The 16,334-nt window shown below is 45.6% G+C and overlaps 1 long non-coding RNA gene across 3 annotated transcripts in view; it reads left to right on the forward strand.

The window, feature by feature from the left end:
• The window catches only part of LOC131998788 (uncharacterized), a 33,772-nt gene that overhangs the window by 13,504 nt on the left and 3,934 nt on the right, over positions 1-16,334 (forward strand). For 2 of the 3 annotated variants that reach the window (XR_009398865.1, XR_009398864.1), the window contains one exon: positions 4,987-5,467. The exons of the other annotated variant lie outside the window; for it this stretch is intronic. This is a non-coding gene — a long non-coding RNA (uncharacterized LOC131998788). Of the gene's footprint in view, positions 1-4,986; positions 5,468-16,334 lie in introns of those variants that run through there. 3 annotated transcript variants of the gene reach the window in all.

The raw sequence follows: 16,334 nt of genomic DNA on the forward strand, positions 1-16,334 counted from the left end.
GGAAGATCTAGCAAATTAAGGAAAGTAAATGCTGCCTCCTTCCAGTGACAGTCCCCTTTCCTGAAATCCTGTTCCTTAGGCTCTCCCAAAGTGGACTATAAACATGAACCTTCTCCTATATCAATCCACATTTTCCGTGTAATGTCAGTGCTCTTTTCTCAGCCACAGTACACAGATTCCTAGGCAATTTTCCTCTACCTTCGTGTCCAACTGAACTTGGGTGAACAGTCATCCGAGGACAGAAGCCACAGAAATCTGAGGACCAAGATCGAAGAAGGTCTGACTTCTGATTCATGGGCCATTCCAGCTGGGACAAGGCCTTCTGCAGCCCAGGCAGGGGTGGGGATGAGGGTTGGGCCAGATTAACAGGAACCAACTGGGGTTATTATCTGGAGCAGAGCAGATAAAGACTTCCTATTCTCTGCACTACCTTACGACTAATACTAATGGTTGTGTTCTTGAGAACTTTACCATGGCATTTGGATTGATCCTTTCAACCCTATGAAGAGGAACTACCAAAACCCCCAATTTGAAGATGAGAAAACTGAGGCACAGAAAGAACATCATTTATGATGTTCTCCAAACCTCATGGCTGGCAAGTGGTGAGGCCAAGAGGCCACCATTAACCACTATGTTCTACTGCCCCCCTTCTCCCCAAGTGATTCTATGGAAGCCTCCCTGCCCCTGATGGGGCCTTGAGGGATCCTCTGAGCAGGGAGTCACAAAGGCTGCTCAGGCACGGTGGGTTCCAAGATCAAGGAGGCTATTTGTTAAGTCGCCACGAGGACTCCAACAGTCCCATGGCCTCGGAGCTGTGAGACATCCTTGCCCAGTTCCCACCCATGGGTGCCCAGGGGGCCTCTGAGCCAAAGAGTGGGCATGGAAAGGACCCCACGAGGAATGGATCCAGCCTGAGCCATCCCCACCTCTGGTGCTGCCTGCGGGAGGGCAGGCTATGGAACCCTCACCAGAGAGCTTCGTTATTCAAACAGGCTGAAACAATAAGGCTGGAAAACAAGCCAAGACACTGGGCTAGGAAGCCAGATAAAATAGGAAAGGTACCTCCCCTTATCAAGATCACGGAGGCCCGGTCCACTGAGCAGCTGGAACAAAAGGTTCCAATTAGATTGCGGAGCTGTTCCAATTTGGGAGGAAAATCAACACTGTGCACCCAGTCCACTCCTTTCCCAGGACAGGGGCCTGGCAATCTTTCCTGCCTCTGTGAATGGAGATTTCGGCAAACAGAAGGGCACGTCCGGCTTCCTATTTCCTGATCCTGAAGCAGTCCTAGCTGTCACACCAGCGTCTTTCTACCTTCTGTGACCTTTAGTAGACTACTCACTGTACTCGTTTCTTAATCAAGGAAAAATGAAGTTAAAAAATCTTGGGAAATATAGGAATCTCATTGCAGGAATACCTCAGAAAGGTGACTCAGTACTTCAGTTCACAAAGGGAACCAGGAGTTTCGCAAGAACGGTGTTGTTCCCTTTAAACAAGTAGATTGAACCAGGATTTCCTGACCCCTAAACTTTTGGCTGAACTGGGCTCAGTTACAAGATTTGCAGTTGGCAGGAAGAGAGCTCTCACCTTTTCAGAAATGGTTGAGTCTGGGATGGCTGAGGGAACTGCTGTGTTCCTGCGGAGCATCAAAGACTGATTCAGCGTTGGTAGCCAGGGTGTCTTTCTAGAACACTGAGAAATGTCAAACTATGAATCCTTCTCGTGAACCTAAAGCAATAGTGCCAACAGAAAATTTGCCTATGAATAAGACATGAAATCATACTCAAAAGCTTTCACTCAAAACATGATCAATGGTTTCTGATTTTTTTCATGAATGTCCATTTGCTCTTATAAATATATTTTGTAAAGTATATGGACTTTTACTGTCATTAGTCAAGAAATTGGAAGGATGGAGGCCAAAATTTTGTTTCGTTGGTTGCTTGCTTTGCAACGTTCCTTCAGTTGTTTCTTTTTACAAAGTACTTTTCCAGATGTCATGCCCTCCTTACTCATGCTATAAGCTTCCTAATTTTGCCCAAGGCTCACATATGGTGTATTTTAGCCAACAAGAATTCAGTCACCTTTAGAACAGCCTACGTGACATCTCCATCATGGCACCCGCTTGGTGATGGCCACCACGGCATGGTTTTGTCTGGAGCTGACTGGAAGTGTTGAGAGAGGTCAAGACTTGTCAGTGAGTCTCAGGCAGGTCCCTGAACCTGGGGACTGAACCCAGGACTGCCAAGATCGGAGAAGCTCAGGACTGGCCAGGGTCAGGGGAGGCTTTGAGGTCAGACTACTTTTTGCTTGCGTGCATGGGCACACACACATTCACATGCACACGTGCACAGAACGTTGCTTCGGTAGAACTTCCTTACTCAGACCCACTTTTCCATAAAAAGAGGATGTCAGTTGCTTCTCCTGGAAGACATACTGGCTTTCTGCAGATCCCAGAACTTCTTCCATTCAGCCAGTCCCTCTCGGGGCTGGGGGTCATAAGTATTTTTCCCAAGAGTTCCCTGACATGACTTGTCTCAAGGACTGGAAGTTTTTGAAAACAGGAGCCATGATAGACTTTTTGAAATTCCTTATAGCACTTTCAAAGAGATGTCTACTTAAATAATAACCTAATGAACACTTGGGCTATTTCCGTAATTCGGCCATTGTAGATAATGTTGCTGTAAACACTGGGGTACATGTGTCCCTTTGAATTAGTATTGGTATTCTTTGGGTAAATACCTAGTAATGCAATTACTGGACTGTGGGGTAGTTCTATTTTTAACTTTTTAAGGAGGCTCCAGACTGTTTTCCAGAGTGGTTGCACCAGTTTGGATCCCTTCCAACAGTATAAGAGGATTCCCCTCTCTCTACATCCTCACCAAGACCTGTTATTTCTTGTGTTGTTGATTTTAGTCATTCTGACAGGAGTGAGGTGAAATTATAGTTTTGATTTGTATTTCCCTGATGATGAGTGATGCTGAGCATCTTCTGGGTCTGTTGGCCATCTGTATGTCTTCTTTGCAAGAATATCCGTTCATGTCTTCTGCCCATTTTTCAATTGTATTATTCAGTTTTTGAGTGTTGAGTTTTATAAGTTCTTTATATATTTTGGATACCAATTCCTTATCAGATATGTCATTTGTAAACATCTTGTATTCTGTAGGTTGCCTTTTAGTTTTATTGATTGTTTCCTTTACTGTGCAGAGCTTTTTATTCTGAGGTAGTCCCGATAGTTTATTTTTGCTTTTTCTCCTTGCCTTAGGAGACATATCTAAAAAGAAGTTGCTATGGCCAATGTCAAAGAAGTTACTGCCTGTGTTCTCTTCGAGGATTGCTATGGTTTCAGGTCTCACATTTAGATCTTTAATCCATTTTGAATCTTTTTTTTTAAGTATACTTTTTTATAATAATCTCTATACCCAACATGGGGCTCGAATTCATGACCCTGACATCAAGAGTTTCATGTTCTACCAGCTGAGCCAGCCAGGGGTCCCATTTTGAATCTATTTTTGTGTATGTTTTAAGAATGTGGCCTAGTTTCATCCTTTTACATGCTGCTGTACAGTTTTTCCAACACTATTTATTGAAGAACTTGGTTTTTTCCCCCACTGAATATTCTTTCCTGCTTTGTTGAAGATTAATTGACCATATAGTCGTGAGTTCATTTCTGGGTTTTCTGTTCCGTTCCATTTTTGTGCCACTATCATACTATCTTGATCACTACAGCTTGGTAATATAAGTTATAGTCCAGGATCGTGATGCCTCCAGCTTTGCTTTTCTTTTTCAAGGTTGTTTTGGCTACTTGGGGTCTTTTGTGGTTCCATACAAATTTTAGGATTTTTTGTTCTAGCTCTGTGAAAAATGCTATTGATATTTTGATAGCTACTGCATTAAAATGAATGGACAAAGAAGATGTGAGATATGAGATGTTATGGAATATTATGCAGCCATTAAAAAGAATGAAATCTTGTCATTGGATGGAGCTAGAGAGTATTATTTTAAACGAAATAAGCCAGAGAAACACAAATACCATATGATAGATTTCACACATATGTGGAATTTAAGACACAAAACAAATGAACAAAGGCGGAAAAAAGGAGAGAGAAAAGCAAACCAAGAAGCAGATTCTTAACTATAGAGAACAAACTGATGGTTACCAGAATGGAGGTTGCGGGGGTGGGGATGGGTTAAATAGGCAATGGGGAGTAGGGAGTGCACAGTGTTGTGATGAGCTCTGGGTGTTGTATGGAAGTGTTGAATCACTGTATTGTTCACCTGAAACTAATATTATACTGTATGTTAACTAACAGGAATTTAAGCCCTTAAGAAAAAAAAAAATGAACCTAACGAGCAGCAAATACTTTCTGTAATTTTAAAGTGAGTGGCTTTTAGGACTGGTTGTAGTATAAGCATGCATGTTTACATAGGATTGATAACTGTATGCCTTCTTTTGTATTTTACTCTGACTTAACATCCTATAGGACCTACTCTATGTATATTTCCACGTATTCCAGTTATCTGTCACCGTTTCACAAACAACCCCCAAATTTGGTGGCTTGAAACTACCTTGATTTATTATTTTTCACGATCCTGTGGATGGTTTGGGAGGTTCTTCTCCACATGGTGTTATTCCCATGGCTGCAATGGCTGGAACTCAGCTGTGCACCCACCCCTGCCCTTCTCCACGAGCTGTCTCATTCTCGCAGGCATCACCACACTCCCACCGGCTAGCCAGGACTTCCTTAAAGCATGGCAGCAGGGTTCTAAGAGGGAGTTTAACAAGAAGACCTAAAGCCCAGGCACTTATCAAGGCTATACTTGGATCGTGCCTCCTTAAAGTCTCATTGATCAAAGGCAGACACGTGGTTAAGAGCACAGCCGCTGTGGGCGGGACTTCACAAGGACGAAGATTGGGGGAAGCTGGCTTCCTGGGAGGGCACCGTCTCCCACAATGTAACAGTCTGCCACAACTTCCTTCTTTTCCAGAAGACTCGTAAGACTTACAGAATTGACCTTCTTGGCTCAATTATTTGAGAGCAAGCCTCTGATGTCAGGACGGTGATTTTGCAAGGTCAGCATTAGAATTGTGCCTCCAGGCCAGGGCTGAAGTGAGAATCACTTACCGGTGAGGGAACCTGGTTGTCTCTCCAGCACCTGAGCTGTCAAGACTTGGAAGCCTCCACTCATCTTGGCTACAGGGTAGTTCTTGTCAAGTGTGGGTGGGGGCAGGGGTATTCAGCACTTTTTCTTTGTGGGGGGAAAAAAAGAACATCCTGGGAGAGATAAAACTAGCAATGGTTGAAAGGATGCAAAAATAAGCAAAAGACACACAAGGACTCTCTGAGAAGATATGATTCAGCAGGGGAGGAGCTGCATGTTTCCTTATGTGCATATTTGCAGATCAGCAAAGTTCTTGAAACCCATCCATTCCAAATGTCAGGAGCTACTGTATTTGTGCAATAAATCTCTTGTTGCTGATATTAATAGAATTTAAGTAATTCTAGGGAAAGGGAAAATAATTCACCCGGGAGCACCCACCCCATCTCCAGATCCACTTTCTGACACCTTTCAAGAAAGGGACAAACACCACCTACCCAGCTACAATCAGTAATTTACTCACAACACTACCACTTGTGTCTTTTTCCCAGGCTGTGGTCTTAATTCGTGCATGATTATATGTAACTATAAGCATACAGTAGGTACATTTTTGTATTCTTTTAAAATTCATCACACATACCTTTCTTTCTCCTCTTCTGTGTCACAGTTTGCCTAACTTCTTCTCTGCAAGTAGATGTCTGGGCTTTTTACACTCTTGCTATTATAAATAGTGCTGCTATGAACACCTTTGCAAATATTTTATTTTGAATTATTTCCTTAGAGGTAAACCTCTAAAGTGGGTCAGAGACTATAAATATGCTTTTGTTGCCTATTTCTAAACTGTTCTTAGATCCACCCCACGAAAATAAATCCCAGGTGGATTTGAAGTTAGATATTAAAAAAACAAACAAACAAACAACAACAAAAACCCTAAAATCTAAAGAAAAACAAAACAAAATAAGGAACAAAATCATTGGAGATGAAAGGACTAAGTTTAAAAGAAATAGTCAGGGGTGCCTAGGTGGTACAGTCCGTTGAGCGTCTGATCTTGGTTTCAGCTCAGATCATGATCTCAGGGTCAAGAGATCAAGGCCTGCATTGGGCTCTGTGCTCACTGTGGAGTTTGCTTGAGATTCTCTCTCTCCCTCACTCTGCCTCTCCCCCTTCTGCTCTCTCTCTCTAAAATAAATAAATAAATATTTGAAAGATAAATAATCATACAGGAAAAGATTGATAGATTTGATTTAAAACATTTTAAGCCACATGGAGCCGAGATGAGTAAAGACTATTTCCTGTGGAAGGGAGGAACATACACCTGTAAGCAGGCCTATGTCTCTGCAACCCAATAAAATATAGACAGTGAAATCCTTTCCCAGGAATAGCGCAGAAGTAGCTTATACCTTGTGGGACAAAATGTACTTTTCTCAGAAAACAGCATGAGAAAACATACAGTATTCCTGAGATGTAATACCATGGTAAAACATTTCAATGAAGTCCAGTATTATAGAGTTTTTTAAAAATTAAAAGAAAACCTGGTAGAAGATATTGATTGATAGGCAAGGTGACAAAGTGTTAAAATTCTTATTGTATATTAAATGGCAAAGAAAAATAATATTACTCCAGGTTAGAGAATATGACCAGACAAATCACCGAAAAAAGAACAATTGTTTATTAACCAATTGAAAAGGTATAATAATCAAATGATTAAACTTAAAATAGGATGTATTTTCCCTCTGTCAAAATGGCTGACTTTAAAAATGTGTGATATCCAGGGTTAAAAAGTGCCATTGTAGAAGAAGTGTTCTTACTAACACACTGCTGGGAGGAGAGAGGCTTGCATTTGTAAACTGCACTGATTTGGCAGTACTGTAAGGAGCCCTCTTAAGCCCATCCCTTTGGCCCAATACATACTCATGAAATGCCATCCCAAAGGTATAAACTTAAATACATAAAAAGCTCTGTGGCCAACATGCTTTCCAGTACTTTAAAAAAAAGTGGAAATAAGCTAAATAATATTAGAGAAGCGATTTGGTAAATTACAGTATTTACTTGTTGGATATTATGCAACAATTAAGACTTAATGTTTAAATATCTTATATAATATGGAAACTGCTTACAGTATGTTACATTTTAAAATAGATTACAAAAGTATATACACAACTATATGAAGAAAAATGGTATAAAATCAGGAAAGAAGTCATTCAAAATAGTGATTTTGAGAACTACTCTATAACTAAGATGAGTTTGTATTTGGGTAAGAAAGGTTTCCTTGAGTTAGTTGAATTTTTTCTTTTTTTATTTTTAAGAAACATGAATTTCCTGTATAATGAAAAAGAACTAAATGTATAGGGGCTCCTGGGCAGCTAAGTGGATTAAAGCCTCTGCCTCCTGCTCAGGTCATGATCCCGAGGTCTTGGGATCAAGCCCGTGTCCAGCTCTCTGCTCCCTGGGGAGCCTGCTTCCCTTCCTCTCTGCCTGCCTCGCTGCCTGTTTGTGATCTCTATCAAATAAATAAATAAAATCTTAAAAAAAAAAAAAAAGAACTAAATGTATAAAAAGAAGGCATCAGGGGCGCCTGGGTGGCTCAGTGGGTTAAGGCCTCTGCCTTCGGCTCAGGTCATGATCCCAGGGTCCTGGAATCGAGCCCCGCATCAGGCTCTCTGCTCAGCGGGGAGCCTGCTTCCTTTCCTCTCTCTCTGCCTGCCTCTCTGCCTACTTGTGATCTCTGTCTGTCGAATAAATAAGTAAAATCTATAAAAAAAAAAAAAAGAAGGCATCATGAGCCCTCCCTTTCTGTTGGCTGGGATTTGGTCATCTGATTTATTCCAGCTGGCTGAAACGGTCATTTATAGTTATCTGATTTTGCATTACTCAAACATCTATTCAAATAGGGAATTAGGGGGTTTCAGAGAGGGGGTGCAGGAGCAGGATCCATGTGGATTTAAAACTTGGAACTGAGAACTTGAGGGCGACAGGCAAGATGGGAAAGGAAGCAGCTGCCCTGACGTTTACATTCTTAGTAGAAATACTGAAAATAACTCTTGGGCCATATTCATATTCACCTATTTATTCAAACATATTTATTGAGCACCTAACTGGAAGCAGAGAGTGGAAAAGACACAGGCACTGCCCTCCAAGGGGAACACAAACGGGGAGAGAGAAGCGGGTCTGCCCCCCTGTGCGGGTCTCCGGGATGACGCGGAGCAGGAGAGCCGAGTGCGAGTGCGCCGAACGACGCCTGGAGCATGACGACACTGACGTAAACGACCGTAAAATCAACACTGCCAGAGCCCGGTGTTAATCGCTGGTCGTGATAAATATGTGTATAAAAGTAAATAAAATGGATCTGGAGGCTACGCAGCAAATTCAGGGGAGTGCTACCTCTACAGAGACGGGGGGGGGGGTTATAGTTAAAAAGGACTTTTTATAAGTTATATGTCAAATCCCTTTTCTTACCGATAGGAAAAAGTATGGCAAGTAAATGTCATACATTGTGATAATTCTAGGGGGTGGGGGAGAAATGCTTTGGTTGAGATATGTACGAGTGTGGCAGGATGGAAGGAGGAGGGTGTAGCAATGCCGGGGAGATTGCGGAAGGGGTTCTGCAGGCTGAAGACCAATCAGCTAATCCCCGCCAGACCTGGTGCTCCCCGATGGAGTACAGAGGTCTTTCAGCAGAAGTGAGGACCTACAGAATGTGGCAAGTGTGTGTGGGTGATAGGGAGGCCACACAGGCAGGGCCAGCTTCTGGGGTGTGCACCCAAAGGACCTTGGCTTCATCTTGGGGGTCCTGGAAGGACCACCCACAGCTTTGGGGCTGTATAAAGGTGAAGTAGGGGAGGAAGTTACCTAGGAGATAGGGACCATCCTGAGGTGTTCTGTAAGCCCAGTGGCGAGCCCACCACTCACCCACCCGCCCATGGGCAGGCACTGTTGTCATTGCGGGAACATCAAACGCAGCACAAAAGTCAAGGAACGCAGGATATTTGAGCGGCCCTTACAAGGGTGGTAGTAACTTCAGGAGAGGAATAGTTGTAGTTAGAGGTCTCAGCAACCTGGGGAATCTGTGGGATGGAAGCAAGGGCCAGGTGAGGCTAACTGTCATTTCTGGGGAGTTCAGCACTCATTTGGAGCATTCTAGCCTCCTTTGGGGGCGATTGCTTCATCCCTACTGCCCTCAACAAAAGAGGGCGAAAGAGAGCCGCAGGAGCCAAATCCTTTCCACTCCATCCCCTTCCCTGCCCAGTCAGGACAGGAATGCGGTCTCCACCTGGCCAATGGATATTCTTGCCTCGGTTCAGATCCTGAATAAGTGAGCTGAGGACAGTGAGAGGTTAGAGGTCATTTACAAAAGCAGATGCACCCTCGGTGCTGAAGTCTTGCTGCACTGGCCATGACCTGCTTCTGGCTCTCTAGAGCCCTCAATTCCTGACTTTCCCGAGCCTGGTCTTCCCAATCTCTTGTTTATTCTGCGAGCTCTCCACTCCCTGGGGGCTTCCATCAACTTCCTTTGACTTAAAATTAGCAGTCACTGGTTTAGGGTTCATGGACACAAGCATCAGCTGAGACAAGCGTCTATTGACAGTTGGCAATGGGGGGGGGGGGTCAGCCAGAGCATCCTACACTTTTCTCTTCACAGTATATCTTGTTCCTAATTCATCCCCTGTGACCTCCATCCAGATCTGTGTTTTCTTACTCCTTCGCAGCTGTAGCTGCTTTCCAGCTGGACTCCGTTACAGCTCACTCTGCATCCTAAGTTCTGCTAAGTGTTGCTAGAGCCCTTTATCCTGCAACTTCCCTGCTCAGGAACTTGGTGTGACTCGCTGTTGCCTGTAGGTCAAGTCCAGACATCCACACCCTCCTTTAATCTGGTCCCACCCCTACCATCTGACTGGAGAAGCCCTGTGTACTCCTTGAGGGACTCCAAGTGGACACCCACCTTGGCACTTCCCCTGCTGGAAAGCCTGTCTCTTCTTGTCTGTCCAAACTCTGGCAAGAATTTGGCTCTCTGGATCTGGTTCGGTGTTCCTAGGAACTTGTCTTGGGTTGGGGCAGTTACTGACCGCCCCCCCCCGGGGGGGGTTGCTGCTCTCCTCTATAGAACGCCTGGGACAGGTCAGGTGGTCACTGATGGTTCCTTACAGTTTCCAACTGAACCAATACTATGCAAAACTGCCTTCCCCACACTGTGGTTCACCCCTTTCCTTCCTGAAGCCCCAGCCCTGGCAGGGGTCATGGAGGGACCACCCAAAGTCCTCGCTTTCTCTGACTTCCTTCCTTCATCATTACAGTCCCATGAGCTGGGTGGGTGCAGTTGGCCTTGCACTTCGGGAAAAAGGAGACAGACGTCGATCCCAGGTCCACAAAAGCACAGAGCTCCATGTTGGCCTCGGTTGCATGGGCCAGAGCATGCATGATGTGCAGAGTCCGGGATTCAGTCATGCTGTAGTCTACAAGCCTCTCTCCTATGGGTGCTCCTGCCCAGGCTGCCTCCCACCCCTGTGTTGTGCTGCTCTATATGGCTTTCTGACCATTGTCAGTACCTCGACTTCCCCCTGAAACCAAACTTTTCATGGGCACAAACCTCTTATGAGGTGGGGGCCCACAAGGCTGACCCTCCAGCTCACAGTGGTCCTCCTCCTGGTCATGTAGCTGCCTGCACAAATCCAGGGATTCAGTGCGGCCTTTCAAGGTTTGACAGGTGTAAACATGCCCCACTTTTGAGATATAATTAAACTGGTCTGAGTTGTCTCCCCAGGAGCGTAAGTGGGGCAGGGGTGAGAATATAGGTGTGTCGATGAGTGTATGAGTATGAATGTGGGTGCTAGGAGTGTGGATGTGTGTAAATGTGCATGTAAGAAAAGAGCAAGATTCACTGAGGGGTTGGCTTGTCTCCATTTGGGGTCTGTCACCTGTGAGCTTGGCAGCCACCAGGCCTTTCTGCCGTGTGACAGGACGCACAGGGAGAGGAGCACAGGTGGAGGCCTGGTGATTTCTGATGGCCTCACCACATCAGTGAGCCTCCAGAGCCCTGGCACCAGGGGCTTCTGCTCATTGTGGCCCAAACCATGCCTATTGTCACCCTGGGTCATGCTTCTGACCCCTGACTGGCTTTTCTCCTCAGATGGGGTTTGTGAGGCATGCTGCACTGTAGTTAATGTGTTGATGCGTTTTAGAACAAATTAAATATGGAAATAGCTTTATTTTTCCCTGATAATTAAAGTAATAGAGAAATACACAGAGAAGGTCATTTTTAAAATCTCTCTGAATTATTGTTAATTTTTTCTTTAAGGTGTGACCATGGCATTAAAGTTACACATTTGAAATATAGTTCCAGGGCACCTGGGTGGCTCAGTTGTTGTAAGTGTCTGATTCTTGATCTCAGCTCAGGTTGTGATCTGAGGGTTATGGGTTTGAGCTCTGTATTTGGGCTCCACACTTGGCCTGGAGCCTACTCTGAATGAATGAATGAATGAATGAATGAATGAATGAATGAATGAATGAAATAAAATATCATTCTTATGTGGGGCACCTGGCTGGCTCAGTCTGTGAAGCACACAACTCTTGATCTCAAGTGTGGGTTCGAGCCCCACGTTGGGTGTAGAGATTGCTTAAAAATAAAAATCTTAATATAGTTCATATCTTTTATTTTTATTTTTGTATTTTATTTATTTATTTATTTATTTATAAAAGATTTTATTTATTTATTTGACAGAGATCACAAGCAGGCAGAGAGGCAGGCAGAGAGAGAGGAGGAAGCAGGCTCCCTGCTGAGCAGAGAGTCCGATGTGGGGCTTGATCCCAGGACCCTGAGATCATGACCTGAGCTGAAGGCAGCGGCTTAACCCACTGAGCCACCCAGGCGCCCCTATTTAGTTATTTATTTGAGAGAGAGAGAACAGACAGGGAGGGGGGTACCAGAGGGAGAGGGAGAGAGAGTCCTAAGCAGACTCCGCATTGAGTTTGAAGCTGGACCCCAGAATCAATACCATGACCCTGAGATCCTGACCAGAGCCGAAACCAAGAATCGACACTTATCTGACTAAGCCACCCCCGCGCCTCTGGTTCCTTTTAGGGATAAGTACTAAGATATTTAAGAGTGAACTTATTATATAAACTTATGTGTGAGGACTGGTGTTTATTACAAAATAAGATAGGGAAAGGAGGTGGATGGAAGTACACACGAAACAGAACTGCCCATGAGCCAAAGCCAGAGATGCCGGTTCATGTTAATACACTTCCCGCATTTGTTGGATGTGTATTGTTGGAAATTCCCTATAATAAGTTACCAAAAAACAAAAACACCACCTCACCTTTTAATCCAACTACCCAGAAATAAGCACCTTTAACATCTTGGGACATTTGTCACTCAAATTTGTCATCTAAACTTGCTTATTGTGGTTGGGGGAGATGTCCTAACTTAAAAACACCGGCCATTCATGTTCCCAGCCTCCCTTCTCAGGCGCATGATGAGGCTCCAGCACACCCTCGACCCACATCTTGAATCAGAGGCTAATAATGAGAGAGCACAGTGGGTCAATGGTTAGGGCCGCAGTGGGCCAGCCTACACTGCAGGGCTGAGCTCACCAGCTCTTCTCCTCCTGGAGATTCTGAGGGCTCCCCAAAATCCTTCTCACAAATCTTTTCTGCCTCCATTATCCAGAATTAGTTTCTTTTGCTCAAACTAAAAATCCTGGTAGGCAGAACACTTTAGTATAGTGTTTGGCTTACTGACAAGATTATACTATGCAAACTGCTCCGTGAGGTACTTCTTTTCTTGCACTTACTAGCCAGAGGAAGGCGTCTTTGTAGGTGAACAGACCTTCTCCCTCCGTCATCCTCTCAAACACAGTTAATGCTGCTACAGGAATGAGGGAGATCTCTTTCCCTGCCCTTTCCACAAGTGGGCTGGTAGAAAGAAAGGAAGGGTCTCCATGATACAAATTCACTTTCCTCTTAATGGTGGGGGGAATGGCCTGAGGGTGTGCCTGGCCAGCTGGCCCCTAACAGTGGGCTCCTGGCAAGGCCCCAGGAGAGGTGTGTCCCCAGGAGAGGTGTGTCACATTCCATAAACATATTTTGTTTCTCCACTGAGGCTTGTCGCCTGAGCAGACTGCTGCCTGGCCAGAGGCTGATCGCAGGATTGGAGGTTTCACCTTCTAGGGCTTTACGGGGCTGTCTGAGGTCACGAGCCTCCAGGCTTGCCCCCGGGGGACCCAGCCCACAACAACTTTCAGTCTCCTCATCCAGCCCCACGGCAATTCCTGTGAGTTGGGTATGGGCTGAATGGGCTCCCCGCAGCAGGGCACCACATTTGGAGGCCAAAATGAGCTAGGGGAGGGGGGGACGCACAAGGTCACGAGGCTGTTCTTAAGCTCCTCGCCCCAGTTTGTCCTTTTTTTTTTTTTTTTTAAAGATTTTATTTATTTATTTGAAAGAGAGACAGTGAGAGAGAGCATGAGCAAGGAGAAGGTCAGAGGGAGAAGCAGACTCCGCATGGAGCTGGGAGCCCGATGCGGGACCCGATCCCAGGACTCCGGGATCATGACCTGAGCCGAAGGCAGTCGTCCAACCAACTGAGCCACCCAGGCGTCCCCCAGTTTGTCCTTAAAGAGAATCTCGTTCCACAGGTCCTGGGCATCCCTGAGAGGCAGAGGAAGGAATGCTACTTGGAGGGAATGGTATGTCAAAGGGACGGTGTCACATGCCACAGCCTTACTAATGGGAATCACCCATTAGTGTCATCCACCAAGCCTCAGATACTACCAGCAATGTTAAGCATCACGGCAAGTGTGGGAGAGCTGCATGGGCCCCTTCACAGACAAGAAACTGAGACGCCCGGAGTGGTACAGATTGGGGCCTGGAGTGGGACCCCAGGTTGGCACACCCATAGGCCCGCCTCATTAGGAGGAGTGAACTTTTATCATGGAGACCCTTCGTTTCCTTCTACCGTCCCAGTCGTGGGAAAGGCAGGGAAGGAGAGCGCCCTCATTAATAGTGTTTGAGACATGGAAGAAAGAGGTCTTTATACCTACAAAAGGACCCCCCACCCCAGCATGTTAGTAACTGAGCAGTCCCTCTGGGGGTCTGCCTCTGTCGTGATGGTCACCAGGGGTGGTGCCCCTTGAAGCAGCCTTCCACAGGCCCCACGGACATTTGCTCCCGCTACTATCACCACCTTAGAGAATCAGCTGAATGTGGTCTAAACTTAATCATGAATAACCTTGGGCAGGTTTCCCAGCAGACCCAGAGGAGGTGGGTTCCTGCCGGCTGCTCTGAGGAATGACCTGGGACCAGAGGTCCTGGACTCTCTCTGCCAGAGGCCAAGGTCGCCCATTTACCGAAGCCCTGGATCCAAGACTGCCTCCACGGCTGTGCAGTTTATAGGAAACTGGGAGTTTCCTGGGGACTTGTAGCAACAAAATCAGTTTTCTTTCTTTCTTTCTTTCTTTTTCTTCTCTAAGTTTGTAAAATGTATGTATGTATGTAATCTCCATACCCAACATGGGGCTCAGAAGTACGGCCCCGAGATCAAGAGTCACAGGGGCTTTCGCCTGGGCCAGCCAGGCGCTCCTATATCAGTTACCCTTCAAACACTCCTGGGAGGTACTTTTCCAATAAGGAAACTTTATAAAATAGAAATAGTAGCAAGTGGAATTTCAGAGTAAAATGGTTTCGTGTGGCAGCCAGAGCAACTCGAGGTTACTGACAGCAGTGGTGGGAAATGACAGTTGGTAGGGGCTTCAAACATCTTCCGCAGAGGAGGAAGCACACCCGGGCCAGAAAGAGAGAGAAAGGGCCTTGGGGGCCCGAGGGGCAGGGTTTCAGCCCCAGCACTGCCACTTTTCCTGGCTGTGTTACCTCAGACAAGTTGCTAAACCTCTCTGAAGCTCCGTAAAATGGGGATCATAATGCCACCTCTGTCCTGTAGCCATCACAGATGGAGAATGGCTGGCATCTAGCCGCTGTCTGAGAAAGGAGGCCTGTTAGTACTCGCCAGGAGCTGGATTACCTGGGTCCTTGGCCGTCTGGATCTGAGATGTGAATCAATGCTTTTAAGGGACAGAAATTGTGGCTAAGGCTTGTCAGTTACAGGTGAAATCAGAGAATACAGAAACTGCCTCACTTCCTCTTGTGCTCCCTTTGCCGAGTTTCCTCTGCAGATTCCCGGTTAGCCGACTCACACCCTCACCCCGCCTCTTGCTCATGGGTTTACGTCCTGAATTTTTAATCATTAGCATTTATCAAAATGTGCCTGTCATATGTCCTCATATTCCTCTGGCCCTCACTCCAAGCCGTACACTTATTCCCAGGTTTAACCTCAAAAGGGTGAAAGCTTTTTACTCTGTTTATCTTATAAGTTCTGTGATGTTTACCTATGGATGTTTTAGGCTTCCTCCTCAAACCAGAGGTTTACTCTGTGTTTCCTGGAGAACAATGGAGATAAGTGTGAATACACAGAAAAGTTTCTGGAGCCCTGTCCTACCCCCAGCCCCACTCACCCCTGCAGGCTATATGCTGTGGGGCCAAGTGGCAAGGTCCTGCCCTGGCAAGTTGCCGCCCAGTGATGGCAGTGGGAAGGTTTGGAAGGAGAACTTTAAAACCCAACTCAAAATTGAATCAGCACTAAAACATTTCACCTGAAAAAAGCTCATTCATGAGTCCTTAAAACTTGCATGTGCTTGTTTATTTTGAGCTTCCCTAGAGATGAATGTTAAAATACTGCAAAGTTTTAAAACGTCTGACCAAAATGTTTAATGTGGTGGCTTTGGGTACACCTAGCCTCAATCAGAAATGAACATAGACCACACAACTGGAAACTCCTGGAAATAGTGACATGCCTCACTTCCTTTTACTTAGCACCACCTGAAACTTGACCCTGAACATTCAGTCCCACCGAATCCAGGTCCCACACTGTCGTTCAGCTTTCTGAGGTTCCCTCAGATCTTACGTCTTGCAGCTTCTGCATTATTACGTAGTTCCTAGGAGACACTCTTCCTTTAATAAGACATCAGAAATTCAAACCACGGGATGCCTGGGTGGCTCAGTTGGTTAAGCAGCTGCCTTCGGCTCAGGTCATGATCCCAGCGTCCTGGGATCGAGTCCCACATTGGGCTCCTTGCTCCACGGGGAGCCTGCTTCTCCTTCTGCCTCTGCCTTCCACTCTGTCTGCCTGTGCTTGCTCTCGCTCTCTCTCTCTCTCTCTCTCTCTGACAAATAAATAAATAAAATCTTAA

The sequence above is a fragment of the Mustela nigripes genome, chromosome 13 (genome assembly GCF_022355385.1).
Source record: "Mustela nigripes isolate SB6536 chromosome 13, MUSNIG.SB6536, whole genome shotgun sequence".
In the NCBI taxonomy this organism is placed as follows: Eukaryota; Metazoa; Chordata; class Mammalia; order Carnivora; family Mustelidae; genus Mustela; species Mustela nigripes.